This window comes from Triticum aestivum, chromosome 1B (genome assembly GCF_018294505.1).
Source record: "Triticum aestivum cultivar Chinese Spring chromosome 1B, IWGSC CS RefSeq v2.1, whole genome shotgun sequence".
Taxonomy (NCBI): domain Eukaryota; kingdom Viridiplantae; phylum Streptophyta; class Magnoliopsida; order Poales; family Poaceae; genus Triticum; species Triticum aestivum.
Window position 1 is genome coordinate 645,472,408 of NC_057795.1, and position 16,700 is coordinate 645,489,107.

General features: G+C 49.3%; 1 pseudogene; it reads left to right on the top strand.

The window, feature by feature from the left end:
• Nucleotides 1–14,501: 14,501 nt before the first annotated feature.
• LOC123081318 (BCL-6 corepressor-like protein 1) lies at nucleotides 14,502–16,337 on the top strand (annotated as a pseudogene).
• Nucleotides 16,338–16,700: the final 363 nt, after the last annotated feature.

Sequence of the window (16,700 nt, forward strand, 5' to 3'; positions counted from 1 at the left end):
GGCGCCCCAGTCGTGGATGCCGATAGGTCGAGCCTCACGTCCTACCTCGCCTGCACCTGGCTCAAGCAGCACGAGCCACAAGGGCGTCCGTCGTCCTCATCTGCTGCCATCATGAGGGACCACCAGCTGTATAACGACGTCGCCCTCTCCTCCCAGGGACTCAACCTCGGGGACGGGCTCTACAACTTGGCCACCCAAGCCTCTGAGCCATCCAACAGCCTCGGCGGAGCGGTCTACACCTTCGCCGCACAAGCTTCCCAGGCATACAACAGCCTAGGCAGCGGGATCTACAACCTCGCCGCCTAGGGCACCCAGGGAGGCGATCTCGGCGGCGGGCTCTACAAACTCGCCGTCGAGGCCACCCATGTAGCCGACCTCGGCGGCGGGCTCTACAACCTTGCCACCCAGGCCACCCGGGGAGGCGACCTCGGCAGCGGCGGCGGCGGCGATGTCGATACCGCCGCCGTCGAGGTCGCCTCCCTGAGTGACCTGGGCGGAAAGTTTGTAGAGCCCGCTGTCGAGGTTGGCTCCCTGGGTGGCCTGGTCTGCGAGGTTGTAGAGACCGCCGCTGAGGTCGCCTCCCTGGGTGGCCTGGGCAGTGAGGTTGTAGAGCCCCCTGCCGAGGCTATTGTATGCCTGGGAGGCTTGTGCGGCGAAGGTGTAGACTACGCCGTTGAGGCTGTTGGATGGCTTGGAGGCTTGGGTGGCCAAGTTGTAGAGCCCGCCGCCGAGGTTGAGTTCCTAGGATGTCAGGACCCTGATCCTAAGTCACACCGATCTAGCATGTAACACATCATATCACTTTGCGGCCTCACGCATGGTATTCCCACGGGTGCCACCTTACCTGGCCCGGGACCGTTTGCGCCTTTTGGCTCACGTATATGATAGTGTCGCTGGCATCCATATGACAAAGAACCCGGGCTGACATGGCTAGTCGTGAACCCAAAGTAGCACTAACTTACAGGGACAGGCATCCATGACCCAGCATCGAACGTGTCGGTCATCAGCGAGTGAATCCAGGCTGTAGCACTGGGCTAGCAGGACTCCGGTGAACCGGGCTGTAGCGGGCTAACAGGACTCCGGTATTCATCGCGTGACATTTCCCCGAAGGGACAGACACAGGAACGAAGAAGGACACATGCCGGCCAGCCTAAGTGTTTCGGAGCAATAGCAAGCTACCATGGCTCAATGGAAGCACTAGGAGACATTTCCCGGTAAGAGAGGCTACTAAGGATAAACAACTAGATAGCCAGATCCCACACATACCAAGCATTTCAATAACATACACACAATATGCTCGATATGTGCAAATACAACATGGCATCACAACATGACTCTACGACTCAAATATTTATTCATTAGGCTCCGAGGAGCGGGATATTACAAACATGGGTCTCATGACCCAACAATCAGAGCATACAAGTCAAAGCACATGCGGAAGCTTAACATGTCTGAGTACAGACAACTATAAATGAAAAAGGCTGAGAAGCCTGACTATCTACCAGATCCTGCCGAGGGCACAAGATCGTAGCTGAGGTAACAAGCTAAACGTCGAAGTCCACATGGAACTACTAGTGAGACTGAAGTCTCTCTGCAAAAACATAAATTAAGCAACGTGAGCACAAATGTACCCAGCAAGACTTACATCAGAACTAACTACATATGCATCATTATCAACAAAGGGGATGTTGGGGTTTAACTGCAGCAAGCCAGCTTTGACTCGGTGGCTATCCTGAACTACGACTGCAATGTAACTCTTTTGAGGTGGCGCACACGAGTCCACATATTCATCAACCAATACACCACTATGGAACCGCTCTCGTCTCCCTACGAGAACGCCATCCATAGCACTCACGCTTATCTTTCGTATTTTAGGGTATCCACTTTCACTTGTCTATGAACTGATATAAGCAACCCAGAAGTCCTTCACCGCGTACACGGCTATTCGAATAGATGATGTTAACCCTGCAGGGGTGTACTTCTTCATACATGTCTCCACCACTTAGCGTCTGCACATGACATGTGCTCGCCAGACTTCAAGCGAAAGCCGACGTGGGTGTAGACCATGACCTACCTAAACACCTAAGTCTCTAGTCCAGGTTTATCGCCTATTCGGGTTCCATCCATGAGGAGATCCGGCCGGAGTTTCTCTCACAGCCCCAAACGATGTGAACAGGGTTCCCGAGATACCAAACGGGCATCCGGTACACCATGCCACGTACCTACCGCATCACAGCCCACCCCTACGGTCAGCGCTGTCCACGGCCTCCAGTAAGCTACAAACACCAGAAACTACTTGCAACTCCTGGACAGAGGACAAGGGTGAATAAGAAGTCGAGCGGGGTCATATTTCAGGGCCCAATGTATGGTAGTAGCTGAATCATGGATCACAAACACAGAACTCAGTTCCTGAGGACGGCTGCAATGAGACAACCCACCATGTACTCCTACATGGCCTCTCACCGCTACCTTTACCAAATCGTGTTCACCACTTAGCTCACACACAGTAGGACATGTTCACACACCTCTGATTCATCCCCGATGAATCAGACCTGACTCAACTCTAAGCAGTAGCAGGCATGACAACAAGCATGAATGAGTAGGCACAACAGGGCTCAAACAACTCCTACTCATGCTAGTGGGTTTCATCTATTTACTGTGGAATGACAGGTCATGCAAAGGATAAAGGGGTTCAGCTACCGCAGCAAGTAACAGTTGAATCGCTGTTGTCCTAATGCAGTAAAAGAGAGCAGGAGCGAGAGAGTAGGATTGTATCGGAATGAACGAGGGGGTTTTGCTTGCCTGGCACTTCTGAAGATAACATTGAGTCTTCATTAGTGTCAACGATCACATCATCGGTACAACGTCTATCGAGGGGGAACAACACTAGCAAACCCAGAAGAAATACGATCAATGCAATGCACAATATGATGCATGCTATGACATGGCCATATGAATGTGTTTTGAGCTAATGCAACTAGCAACAGATTAAATGAAGTTGGTTTGAATACAAGATTCAAATTCCAACTCCATATATGGTTATTTAAATGCCCTTTATTTGTTTTGTCCAAAACAGAGGACAAACATTGTTCAAACATGCATGAAAATGGTATAGATGGATTCCTTGAATTTTCCTGATAATTTTTCATATATAAATTATTTACTTTGGAGTTACGGTTGAATTTCTATGAATTTTAGAAGTTTATACAATTTTCTGGAATTTATAAATCATTTCCTAATTTATTTTAATTCCAGAAAGGAATTATTGTGTCAGCATGACCTCATGCTGACCTCAGCAGGTCAACGGGCGCCGTCCAGGTCAAACTGACCTGTGGGCCCCGCGTGTCAGTGAGATTAGTTTAGTTAGAAGTTAATTAAACTAAACTGGGTTAATTAACAGGGCTGGGCCCCACCTGTCAGTGACTCATCGGAGTCAACTAGGGCCCACCCGTGGTCAAAGCCAACGTCAGCTGCGCCGGTGTTTAGCCGCCGGCGAGCCCGACGCGGCGGCGAGAGTGGTTTTGGCCGTTTCGGCAACCAAACGAGCCGCGGAGGGTGGCTATGGGTAGCTGGGAACATGCCGCAACTTCTGGTGGAGTCGGTTGGGGTCGGGGCGGCCGGGGTTGGCGCCAGCGACGACCTAGGCGGCGACCGGAGTTTGGTTGCGCGCGAGATTGCGTTTCAGTTCGTAGAAGAGCGGGGCAAGGGGCTAGGAGGACGCTACGCATCGCGAGGAGTAGGTTGGACACTCCAGGGTGACCATATGGTCACCGGAGCATCGTCGGCGGCGAGCTCAGGCGGCGGTGCATTCCGGTCATCAAGGGGGCGACGGCTACGGCAATCAAACGAAGAGGGGAAGAGGGGGAAACGGTGGCGGAGCTCACAGCGGTGCCGTATGGATGGTTAGCGGGCTCGGGGACGCGCCGGAGTGGCCGAATCGACGGAGAAGGGCGCCGGGGCCGAAGCTTGAAGATGATGATGATGGCGGCTGCTCGGGGCCCTTCTGGTCGCGTGAGACGTCGAGGAGGACGAGGGCGTCTTGGGGTGGTTGGTGGTCGCGGCATGGGGTGGTCGGTGGCCGCGGCTATGGCGAACGGCGGCGATGAGCTCCGCTCGGGCTGCGCGAGAGAGAGAGCAGAGGAGGGGGAAGGAGTCGAGAGAGAGCAGAGAGCGAGGGGAGAGACAGAGGGGGCTACGGGGCATATCCAGACGCGTCGGGGGCGCCTCGGTCGCAAGCAGGAGGTGGCCAGGGCGGCGTCGGCGCTCGCCACCGAGCTGCTTCGGTGCGAGGGGAGGAAGACGACAGGGGGGTTAGCGATGGCGGGCTAGGCCGCACAGGAGCTGGGCCGGCTGGGCTGAGAGGTGAGCGCCAGGTAAGGTTTCTCTCCTCTCTGCTTTTCCTATTTCTGTTTTCTATTTTCTGTAGTTTGTTTTGATTTAGTTTTAGACACTAAATCATTTAATAAATTCTGTAGGTTTTTAGGTGGCTTGCTAAAATATATACAAAGCCACTCACAAACTTCCAGAATTATTGGAGTCATATTTAATATATATTAAATATAAATCCAAAGCAAATAGTTATTGGATTAATTCAAATGGCCAAAATAAATTTTTCTGTGACTCCAAAAATATTGGTTTGAATTTTACCTCTTACCAACATTTCTATGGGATAACAGGAACATTTTCTTGGACTCATTGAGAAGATTTAAATGTTGATCATTTTTAGAAAGTTTCTGAGGCTTTGGAAATCCCCCAATTCAAATTTCATTTAAATTTAAACATGATGCACACATGGAAGCAAGCATAGGTCAGGCCAGAACTAGGGATGTGACAACTCACCCCCACTAAACAAAAATCTTGTCCCGAGATTCAAGCGTAGGGTAAGGTGAAGGGGGGACGCACACTAGCACAATCTTCACGATCCAGGTTGCACTTCAATTGAACGTTGATTCGTTCACCATCATTGTCTCGAAGTCTTACCTTGAGAACTCCAACTATCATGACAACGAGAGGAAAGGAAAGACCCTAAAAGAATTGTTCTTCTCGAAGGTCGAACAACTCAGGATTAACCCATGGAATGAGACATAGCAACATCTCTCAAGCTGAGAGACGAAGCACACATCCATAGGAATGGAGTGAAGCAGATGACGAAGGTTCACTAGGTAGACAACAATTTCACGCTTAAGAAGGTGGTAATTGATTGTCAACGTAGCGAGGAGTTGAGTTGCCATGATACCACAACGAGACATCTTGGAGGTGGGTGATTCGTAGATATATCCCCTTAAGTGGCAAAAGAATTACCTTTGATACAAGGATCATTGAATCTCTTTATACCAGCCTAAGGCAATCACAAACGATCGTTTGGCGGAGTGCAAAGGAATGGTACACCCGGACTAGAATGGATGATGTGGACTACCTTGTTGAAGACAACGCAATGGATGATTTTTTTCTTATCACCGGAAATGGAAGAGACCCATGGTAGAATGGCACATTGGCGGTGCAAGCTGGGAACAAAAATGCAAATGCTGGGAAAGATTCTGGTAACTGGGGAAGAACCCAACAATAGAGAGTGAATTCACTATTTGAAAGGTCATAGCATTGCCGAGGAAACTGAGAGGAATCCCAGTTAGAGCCGATGATAACACGTAGCGCTTGTGCGTGCTCTCAAGAACTTGAGCATTTCCACAATCATCAAGGTTTTATCAACAACCGCGTCAAGGGTGCTGACACCACAACATACTACCATGATGAATAGCGATGGACGATGCAGATGCGAAGGAGGATAACACTTTCTCAGATTTCACCTTAGCGAGGCCAAGCAAATAAAATCTGGATGATCGACTGAGAGACATTTAGCACTCCGCTTCTAATGTTCTCCTTGATGTGCTAGCGTAATCCACCCATAGATATGGTTTGACATCTAGAACATCAAGTAAAAAGGTCGGACTTCGGAACACAGAAATCCATAGGGGCAACTAGGGAGTAAATCCTACGAAATCCCTATGGGGAGGTGGCCAACTTCCTCAAACAAGATACTATAATAATAGGTCTACCGGATGGGTGTGTTGGCCACGACATCCACCTTGCCGGTTATTGAGAGACCAATATTATAATTCTTGGGAAATGTTCCAACCATCACATCTGCCTGAGATTCAGATCTGGTTGGTGTCAGGATATCCCAGACTCATCAAGTCTAGAAAGAAAAATGAAAGTTTGCAACACAAATCGATGAGATAATGTTGCGGGATTCTCGGGGAGTGAGCTACGATAGTAAGCTCCAAAACATGAGCTGGTTCTGCTACAAACATGTGAACACGTTGTCCCAGACAAGCATGGCCACGTAGTAGTCTTATAATTAAACACTACCGAGTTCAGGTGGAGAACCATCATCGAGGATATCGAAGTCTTTACGCAAGTCCATGGATTAGATCCCAAGCATAGACTTCTTTTCCTTGAACAAGTCAATCAGTGGCTTAGTGTGCTAGGGACACATATAGAATGAAGGTTGCAAGCCTCCAGACTACAGAATACTTCGCACGTGTGCATGACTGATTTGGGATGATTCCAAAGGAAACAAAACAATCTTCCTCGAATCCACGGCGGCAACTTGCATCAAATGCACATGAACTAGAGGAAGTCACTTCTTACATCCGAACATATGCTTCATGAGCTAGCATGAACAAATGCTTTCAAAAAATTTCCAACACTAGCTTAATGTTCAGCAAAATTATGGAGAAGACAAGGATGTTGTCAATGGGCTCAACAACAATTCATCTGGGTTTCCTTTCAAAAGGAATTCCATAGTTAAGTGAACACGGTGATAGCATTGGTCAGACCAAAGAATATAATGGTGTATGCTCGAGGAAAACCCACGAGTAAGACAACATTACGAACATCGTTGGTTCTGACTTGATTTGAGGATAGCCCACACCCAAATCAAAGGTTGGACAAGATGATAGGTCCATTAACTGATCACGAGGGTCAGTCGATGAAATATCAATTTTCTTCAACACACCCATACAAAGGGTATCCCTTTGAAATGAACTAAGTCAGGTAAGCTTTTAGCTTCCAACTCTCCAAGTTGTTGCTTGGCTTAACAAACTAGCTCAGGGGTATCCAACACAGATTCTTGGAGAAAGGGTGGTTTACAGGATAAACCAACTTGATCACGAGTTCAACATAACAGTCAGGAAACAACCCGGTAACACTTCCAAGAAGATATTTGGAAAGTCACAAACCACCGATATGTTAGTAGGCTCGAGAACAATCTTGCTTTTTGAGGCAAGACGATATGATCAATAGAGCGAAGATTTGAAATAATCCTAACTCATCGGTCGAGGAGTGCACCGAGAACAAGGACTAGGTAGCACAATCAGTCTTAGGGTGACGATTCAATAATCAACACGCTAAGAATGAGGTTATCGTCCATTTAACTACCAAGCAACAGAGTTGCTAGCAGTATTGATTTCACATGCCATGATTCATTTGTCGGCATTCTGGTTATAACCACACGGAACCGAGGAATGAGTAATGATGGCGAGAAGTATCACTGTACCAAGAGTTCATAGGATGGTGTGCAATTCCTATAACAATCCCGATATAAAAGATGGTAATACTCCAAGGTAGAACAGAGCAAAAACTGGATTAGTAATTTGTTCTGTGGAGCACAACTTTTTTGACCCAATCCTGGATATGGAAGAGGTACTGGAGTTTGTTTCTCCTAGTCATTCCGGAATAGAATGGCTTGACGGACCACAAGAGTAATAGGTATCGATGAACGAATGCACGCATACTCTTGACTATCAAATGATAGACAGGGGTCAGAATACAACTAAGAGGGACAACTCAAGAACATATAATTTTCTGAGTTGTGGATGCATGGATTAGCATGTCGAACGAGTTCGACATATTTCTTCCGGACAATCCATGCGGAAAGGTAGAACTGGCAGGGTCACAATATATAATGGCGAACTCATCAAGAGCACTCTGGTTGTGATCGTTCAGTTCAACGAGGAACTTCTGCCATAAGTAGTTCATGGTATTTGGAGGAAGAAGATACCACGGACTTCAAGGACTATCGCAAAGGTTACTAATAACCTAAGGGAGCTAGCAATTACTATCAACATGAAGTAAGTAGGGTGAATCTCGGGTTCAAAACCCCGAAGTGAAATGCCTACTAACTAAGTGGCATCATGAGATGTTCTCGAGAATGATGGCCAGAATCATCACACCGGGAACACAAGGCATGACTGGATTACTAGGTGATACTCTAGACACCTAGGGTCATAACAATAACTCCAACATATATGTCAAGGCAGCAGAGTACCTCAACTCACCGATTAGTGTGCTTAATCTGGCCCAAAAGGACATCAGGAACGGAAGGAAGGAATTTGCAAATTGCTTCAGAGTATTTAGAAACCTGGGATGACTCGGACAGCATAACGGATGTAAATGCTCAAAAAGTTTGGAGACATACACAAAAATGGTGGCATAACCACTCAGAAGCACAATATCAAGGTTTCGAGATCAACAATTAACATACGGAAGTAATAGAAACTGAACTCAAGCTTAAATCCAACAATCTTATAAGTCTACAGATTAGTAACACGTGATCCTGATAGAAAGAAGAGAAATCCTAATTCCTTAACCCCGTAGGAAAGATAAGATGACTCAGATCAGAAGGGCATAAGGTATAAGGAATAAAAAGTGCCTTACGTTCCATCCCACAATCAATTCCCTTATATAACTAAAGCATTTCTAGACACAACTTCGACCAGTTTGGCTTGGTAATCCTATAGGCAGTCAAGCTCTGATACCAACGCTGTCAGGACCCCGATCCTAAGTCACACCGATCTAGCATGTAACACATCATATCACTTTGCGGCCTCACGCACGGTATTCCCACGGGTGCCACCTTACCTGGCCCGGGACCGTTTGCGCCTTTTGGCTCACGTATATGATAGTGTCGCTAGCATCCATATGACAAAGAACCCGGGCTGACATGGCTAGTCGTGAACCCAAAGTAGCACTAACTTACAGGGACAGGCATCCATGACCCAGCATCGAACGTGTCGGTCATCAGCGAGTGAATCCAGGCTGTAGCACTGGGCTAGCAGGACTCCGGTGAACCGGGCTGTAGCGGGCTAACAGGACTCCGGTATTCATCGCGTGACATTTCCCCGAAGGGACAGACACAGGAACGAAGAAGGACACATGCCGGCCAGCCTAAGTGTTCCGGAGCAGTAGCAAGCTACCATGGCTCAGTGGAAGCACTAGGAGACATTTCCCGGTAAGAGAGGCTACTAAGGATAAACAACTAGATAGCCAGATCCCACACATACCAAGCATTTCAATAACATACACACAATATGCTCGATATGTGCAAATACAACATGGCATCACAACATGACTCTACAACTCAAATATTTATTCATTAGGCTCCGAGGAGCGGGATATTACAAACATGGGTCTCATGACCCAACAATCAGAGCATACAAGTCAAAGCACATGCGGAAGCTTAACATGTCTGAGTACAGACAATTATAAATGAAAAAGGCTGAGAAGCCTGACTATCTACCAGATCCTGCCGAGGGCACAAGATCGTAGCTGAGGTAACAAGCTAAACGTCGATGTCCACGTGGAACTACTAGTGAGACTGAAGTCTCTCTGCAAAAACATAAATTAAGCAACGTGAGCACAAATGTACCCAGCAAGACTTACATCAGAACTAACTACATATGCATCATTATCAACAAAGGGGATGTTGGGGTTTAACTGCAACAAGCCAGCTTTGACTCGGTGGCTATCCTGAACTACGACTGCAATGTAACTCTTTTGAGGTGGCGCACACGAGTCCACATATTCATCAACCAATACACCACTATGGAACCGCTCTCGCCTCCCTACAAGAACGCCATCCATAGCACTCACGCTTATCTTTCGTATTTTAGGGTATCCACTTTCACTTGTCTATGAACTGATATAAGCAACCCAGAAGTCCTTCACCGCGGACACGGCTATTCGAATAGATGATGTTAACCCTGCAGGGGTGTACTTCTTCATACATGTTTCCACCACTTAGCGTCTGCACACGACATGTGCTCGGCAGACTTCAAGCGAAAGCCGACGTGGGTGTAGACCATGACCTACCTAAACACCTCAGTCTCTACTCCAGGTTTATCGCCTATTCGGGTTCCATCCATGAGGAGATCCGGCCGGAGTTTCTCTCACAGCCCCAAACGATGTGAACAGGGTTCCCGAGATACCAAACGGGCATCCGGTACACCGTGCCACGTACCTACCGCATCACAGCCCACCCCTACGGTCAGCGCTGTCCACGGCCTCCAGTAAGCTACAAACACCAGAAACTACTTGCAACTCCTGGACAGAGGACAAGGGTGAATAAGAAGTCGAGCGGGGTCATATTTCAGGGCCCAATGTATGGTAGTAGCTGAATCATGGATCACAAACACAGAACTCAGTTCCTGAGGACGGCTGCAATGAGACAACCCACCATGTACTCCTACATGGCCTCTCACCGCTACCTTTACCAAATCGTGTTCACCACTTAGCTCACACACAGTAGGACATGTTCACACACCTCTCATTCATCCCCGATGAATCAGACCTGACTCAACTCTAAGCAGTAGCAGGCATGACAACAAGCATGAATGAGTAGGCACAACAGGGCTCAAACAACTCCTACTCATGCTAGTGGGTTTCATCTATTTACTGTGGAATGACAGGTCATGCAAAGGATAAAGGGGTTCAGCTACCGCAGCAAGTAACAGTTGAATCGTTGTTGTCCTAATGCAGTAAAAGAGAGCAGGAGCGAGAGAGTAGGATTGTATCGGAATGAACGAGGGGGTTTTGCTTGCCTGGCACTTCTGAAGATAACATTGAGTCTTCATCAGTGTCAACGATCTCATCATCGGTACAACGTCTATCGAGGGGGAACAACACCGGCAAACACAGAAGAAACACGATCAATGCAATGCACAATATGATGCATGCTATGACATGGCAATATGAATGTGTTTTGAGCTAATGCAACTAGCAACAGATTAAATGAAGTTGGTTTGAATACAAGATTCAAATTCCAACTCCATATATGGTTATTTAAATGCCCTTTATTTGTTTTGTCCAAAACAGAGGACAAACATTGTTCAAACATGCATGAAAATGGTACAGATGGATTCCTTGAATTTTCCTGATAATTTTTCATATATAAATTATTTAATTTGGAGTTACGGTTGAATTTCTATGAATTTTAGACGTTTATACAATTTTCTGGAATTTATAAATCATTTCCTAATTTATTTTAATTCCAGAAAGGAATTATTGCGTCAGCATGACCTCATGCTGACCTCAGCAGGTCAACGGGCGCCGCCCAGGTCAAACTGACCTGTGGGCCCCGCGTGTCAGTGAGATTAGTTTAGTTAGAATTTAATTAAACTAAACCGGGTTAATTAACAGGGCTGGGCCCCACCTGTCAGTGACTCATCGGAGTCAACCAGGGCCCACCCATGGTCAAAGCCAACGTTAGCTGCGCGGGCGTTTAGCCGCCGGCGAGCCCGACGCGGCGGCGAGAGTGGTTTTGGCCGTTTCGGCAACCAAACGAGCCGCAGAGGGTGGCTATGGGTAGCTGGGAACATGCCGCAACTTCTGGTGGAGTTGGTTGGGGTCGGGGCGGCCGGGGTTGGCGCCGGCGACGACCTAGGCGGCGACCGGAGTTCGGTTGCGCGCGAGATTGCGTTTCAGTTCGTAGAAGAGCGGGGCAAGGGGCTAGGAGGACGCTACGCATCGCGAGGAGTAGGTTGGACACTCCAGGGTGACCATATGGTCACCGGAGCATCGTCGGCGGCGAGCTCAGGCGGCGGTGCATTCCGGTCATCAAGGGGGCGACGGCTACGGCAATCAAACGAAGAGGGGAAGAGGGGGAAACGGTGGCGGAGCTCACAGCGGTGCCGTAGGGATGGTTAGCGGGCTCGGGGCGCCGAGTGCCGATCGCGGAAGGGCCGGCGAAGCTTGAAGATGATGATGATGGCGGCTGCTCGGGGCCCTTCTGGTCGCGTGAGACGTCGAGGAGGACGAGGGCGTCTTGGTGGAGCTTCTTGGCGCGTCGGCGGGGCATGGGGTGGCCGGTAGCCGCGGCTATGGCGAACGGCGGCGACGAGCTCCGCTCGGGCTGCGCGAGAGAGAGAGCAGAGGAGGGGGAAGGAGTCGAGAGAGAGCAGAGAGCGAGGGGAGAGACAGAGGGGGCTACGGGGCATATCCAGACGCGTCGGGGGCGCCTCGGTGGCAAGCAGGAGGTGGCCAGGGCGGCGTCGGCGCTCGCCACCGAGCTGCTTCGGTGCGAGGGGAGGAAGACGACAGGGGGGTTAGCGGTGGCGGGCTGGGCCGCACAGGAGCTGGGCCGGCTGGGCTGAGAGGTGAGCGCCAGGTAAGGTTTCTCTCCTCTCTGCTTTTCCTATTTCTGTTTTCTATTTTCTGTAGTTTGTTTTGATTTAGTTTTAGACACTAAATCATTTAATAAATTCTGTAGGTTTTTAGGTGGCTTGCTAAAATATATACAAAGCCACTCACAAACTTCCAGAATTATTGGAGTCATATTTAATATATATTAAATATAAATCCAAAGCAAATAGTTATTGGATTAATTCAAATGGCCAAAATAAATTTTTCTGTGACTCCAAAAATATTGGTTTGAATTTTACCTCTTACCAACATTTCTATGGGATAACAGGAACATTTTCTTGGACTCATTGAGAAGATTTAAATGTTGATCATTTTTAGAAAGTTTCTGAGGCTTTGGAAATCCCCCAATTCAAATTTCATTTAAATTTAAACATGATGCACACATGGAAGCAAGCATAGGTCAGGCCAGAACTAGGGATGTGACATGGGAGGAGTGCGCGGCGGTGTTGTATAGCTGGTGGTCCCTCATGACGGCAGCAGATGAGTACGACGGACGCCATCGTGGTTGGTGCTACTCGAGCGAGACACGGGCGAGGTAGGACGTGAGGCTCGACCTGTCAACATCCACGGCCGTCGCGCCGTCGCGCTCGTGAGTAACGGCACGGGTTCTGCTGGCATGTCGCCGGGCCATCCGAAGGATCAAGAAACGCCCGACGACGCAAGGCCAGGCCCAGTCGCACGCGAAGGCGGAGAACCTGATGCGCCGCCGAGCACCTGCGGCCCGGTCATCCTCGACACCACGCAACAGAATCCTCGTGCTGCCACCCTCTCGCCACTGCCACCTCGTGCCGCCACTCTCTCACAGCGCAGGTACGTACGCCACGCACCATTCTCTATCGAAGCCAGGTAAGGTAGCCACCATGAGACCTTCCCGTCGTCCACGGTGGCAGCGTCCCCACTCTGTCCATGTTGAGTTGCCTTGCGCCATCATGGTCGAGTCAATCCGGCCCTTCTGCCCGTGTGCTCGAGCCAGGGCCGGGCCTGGTCTCGTTTGCGTGGCGTTGCGCCCTCCACCATTTTTAGAAATAGTGGCGCGTTTCTTTACTCAATTACACCTTTTGTATTCTTGCCCTTTATACGCCTGCAGTACAAGTAAGTAACGCCACACACATTAATCGGCACCTCATTATCTCCGCGATAGACATTGATAATCTGGGCGATCTCCAACATCGTCTGTGTTGTGTTGTGATCACTCTACACGCTAACAACAGTGTCTTTTTTTTGCGGGGTGCAAACAGCAATGTCTGTCCTGGCACTAATGCTATCAATAGTTTCCTTCTATTGTTTGTACTCCCCCCTTCCATCTATATAGGGCCTAATGCGTTTTTAAGACCGCCTTTGACTATTAACAAGATTAATAGTACATGACATGCACAATGTGAAAATTATATCATTGAAAGCTCCTTTCACACACGAATTTAACGGTGTGCTTTGCGTAAGTTGCATGTCATATACTATTGCTGTAATATTTGGTCAAAGTTAGCATCGAAAAACGCATTAGGCCCTATATAGATGGAAGGAGGGAGTATATGTATGCGGTGCAGGCAAGAGGAACTACTGATATCACCGCTGAATTCGTATTAGGCTGGTCATAATAATAGTATTATGGTTAGTATCATGCATGCCAACTAGATAATTTTGATAAAGCGTCATAAAATTAAATGAAGAAAAAACCATTAAGTATTATATTATGATACCGCATTATAATAAATGCTATGCTAGCAATAAATAAGATACTACACAAAACTGATACTAATATATGATATTATGGGAGGCAGTATCGTACCCTCGTATCATATGCATTCTAGTATATGATCCTCCCAGTAGTAGATATTTGACCGCATTAGTGGCATTAATTAGTCTGCTTGCTTGTGCATATCCAACCATCCATCTATCCATCTGTAGAGTAGAGGTCTCCTTTTATATATATGTGGTGTACTTGTACTAGCTGCGCAGGCTACATCCCATCGACATTGTTCAGTTTTGGTCGTGTCTGTCCTCCTTGCTTGCTGACGATGCCGAACATGACGGTGACCAGATCATCTCCGGAGGACCCTCATGTCACTGCCGGCGAGCAGGAGCAGCCGCAGCTGCAAGCGGCGGACAAGGCACCTCGCACCACCGAGGAGGAGCCGGCGGATTTTATCAATCTTTCACGGTATGGTTGCCTGTCTCGTCTTACATCTGGATTTTACCAATCTTTCTCGCCTCACTGCCTCAAATTCTTTTCTTTCCCCACTCGACGACTGTTGTGACTGGTTGCAGAGTTTTCACGTCGATTTTGTTCTGTATTAGGATTTCTGTTGGTCTGTCATGCCGGAAGATTCATGCTTTCAGCCGATTGTTTCCATGTGGTCGCTGCAGGCAGTTCCGTGTGTGCTTTTTTGTGCGGATTTCCGTCGAGCAGATCTTCGAGTGCTCGGGTTTTGCACTTCAGTTCTGCAGTTTGTAGACGTGGTTGCATTTTAGAACTAATTTTGGTTTTGGCTCCTTTGGTTTGTAGAAATTTTATAGGAATTCTATAGGATAGGATTTGCAAAGTTAAAATTCCTTTGAAGCCCTTTGGTTTGTAGGAATGAATTCCTATTCCTATATAGTTTAGGAATCCTTCACATTTTGGAAAAAAAATAGCTTAGATTCAATGGAAAATTTTCTTATCCTATGCATCAAATGACATCTCTTTCTCTATAGAAATTGAGATGCATGTCATCTCACTTTTTGTGACTTTCCTATTTCTATAACATTCTTATCCTATGAACCAAAGGAGGCCTTACAGTTCTCGCGATGAGGGGAAGAAGTTTTTGCTGTTGGTTTCATTTGTATCCCAAGTGCTTGACTTGGTTCTCGCGCAATCCAAATCTCTGGCTAACATCGTATCTAGATTGTCTGATCTCGTTTTCCGTGCAGGATCAACCCGGAATACGCTCCAGTCCCCAATGGCATCGACAACGGCAGTGGCAGCGCCGCCATCAGGAAGCAAGCAGAACCCGCACCGTCACCCACACCAAGCATGGACGACCGCGATGACGCCCCGGCCGTGGACACCGACAGCTCGAGCCTCGCGTCCTACCTCGCCCGCGCCTCGCTCGAGCAGCGCCGGCCAGGAGGGCGTCCGGCGTTCTCATCCGCTGCTATCGTGAGCGACCACCAGCTGCACAACGCCGCCGCGCACTCCTCGCAGGGACTCAACCTCGGCGGCGGGCTCTACAACTTGGCCACACAAGCCTCTGAGGCATCCAACAGCCACGATGGCAGGCTCTACAACCTCGCTGCCCAGGCTACCCAGTGAGCCGACCTCGGCGGCGGCGGGCTCTACAACCTCGGCGGCGGCGGGCTCTACAACCTCGCCGCCCAGGCCACCCAGGGAACTGACCTCGGTGGCGGCAGCAGCAACAGCAGCTGCATCACCATCGCCGCGCCGGAAGACGCCGCGCCGCTCAAGTGGGGCCGCAAGAAGCGCTCGTGCGCCCGCCGCGAGCCGCACGCGCCCACGTCCGCTCCCGCTCCTGCCCCCGCACCGGTGTCTACTCCCCGCGCCAGCACCGGTGCCCACTTCCACCTCCGCGCCTGAGCCCGAGCTGATCCCCGCTCAGGCGCATTGTCGGGCCATCTTAAGGCTGAAGAAACGCCCGGCGGCGCAAGGCCAGGCCCAGCCACGCGCGGAGGCGGAGAAGCTGATGCCGCCGCCGAGCGCCCGCGGCCCCGTCATCCTCGACACCTCGCCACACACTCCTCGCGCCGCCACCGTATCGCCATGGCCACCTCGCGCCGCCACCCTCTCGCCACTGCCAACTCGCGCCGCCACCCTCTTGCAGCACAGGTACGCACGCCACGCCCCATTCTGTGTCGACGCCAGGTAAGATAGCCACCATGGGACCCGCTCGTCATCCATGGCGGCAGTGTCCCCACTCCGTATGTGTTGTGCCGTCTCGGTCGGGCCGGGCCAGTCAGGTCTGAGCAGCAGCTGCCCGTGGGCTCGGGTCAGGGCCGGGCCGGGTCTTGCTTGCGTGGCGTAGTGGGCCCCCTCCATTTTTCAGAAATAGTGGCGCCATTTCTTTACTAAATTACACCATTTGTATTCTTGCCCTTTATACGCCAGCAGTACAACAAAGTAAGTAACGCCACACGCATTAATCGGCACCTCATTATCTCCGGGATAGATACTGATAATCTGGGCGATCACTCTACACGCAAACAGCAGTGTCTATCCTGGCACTAATGCC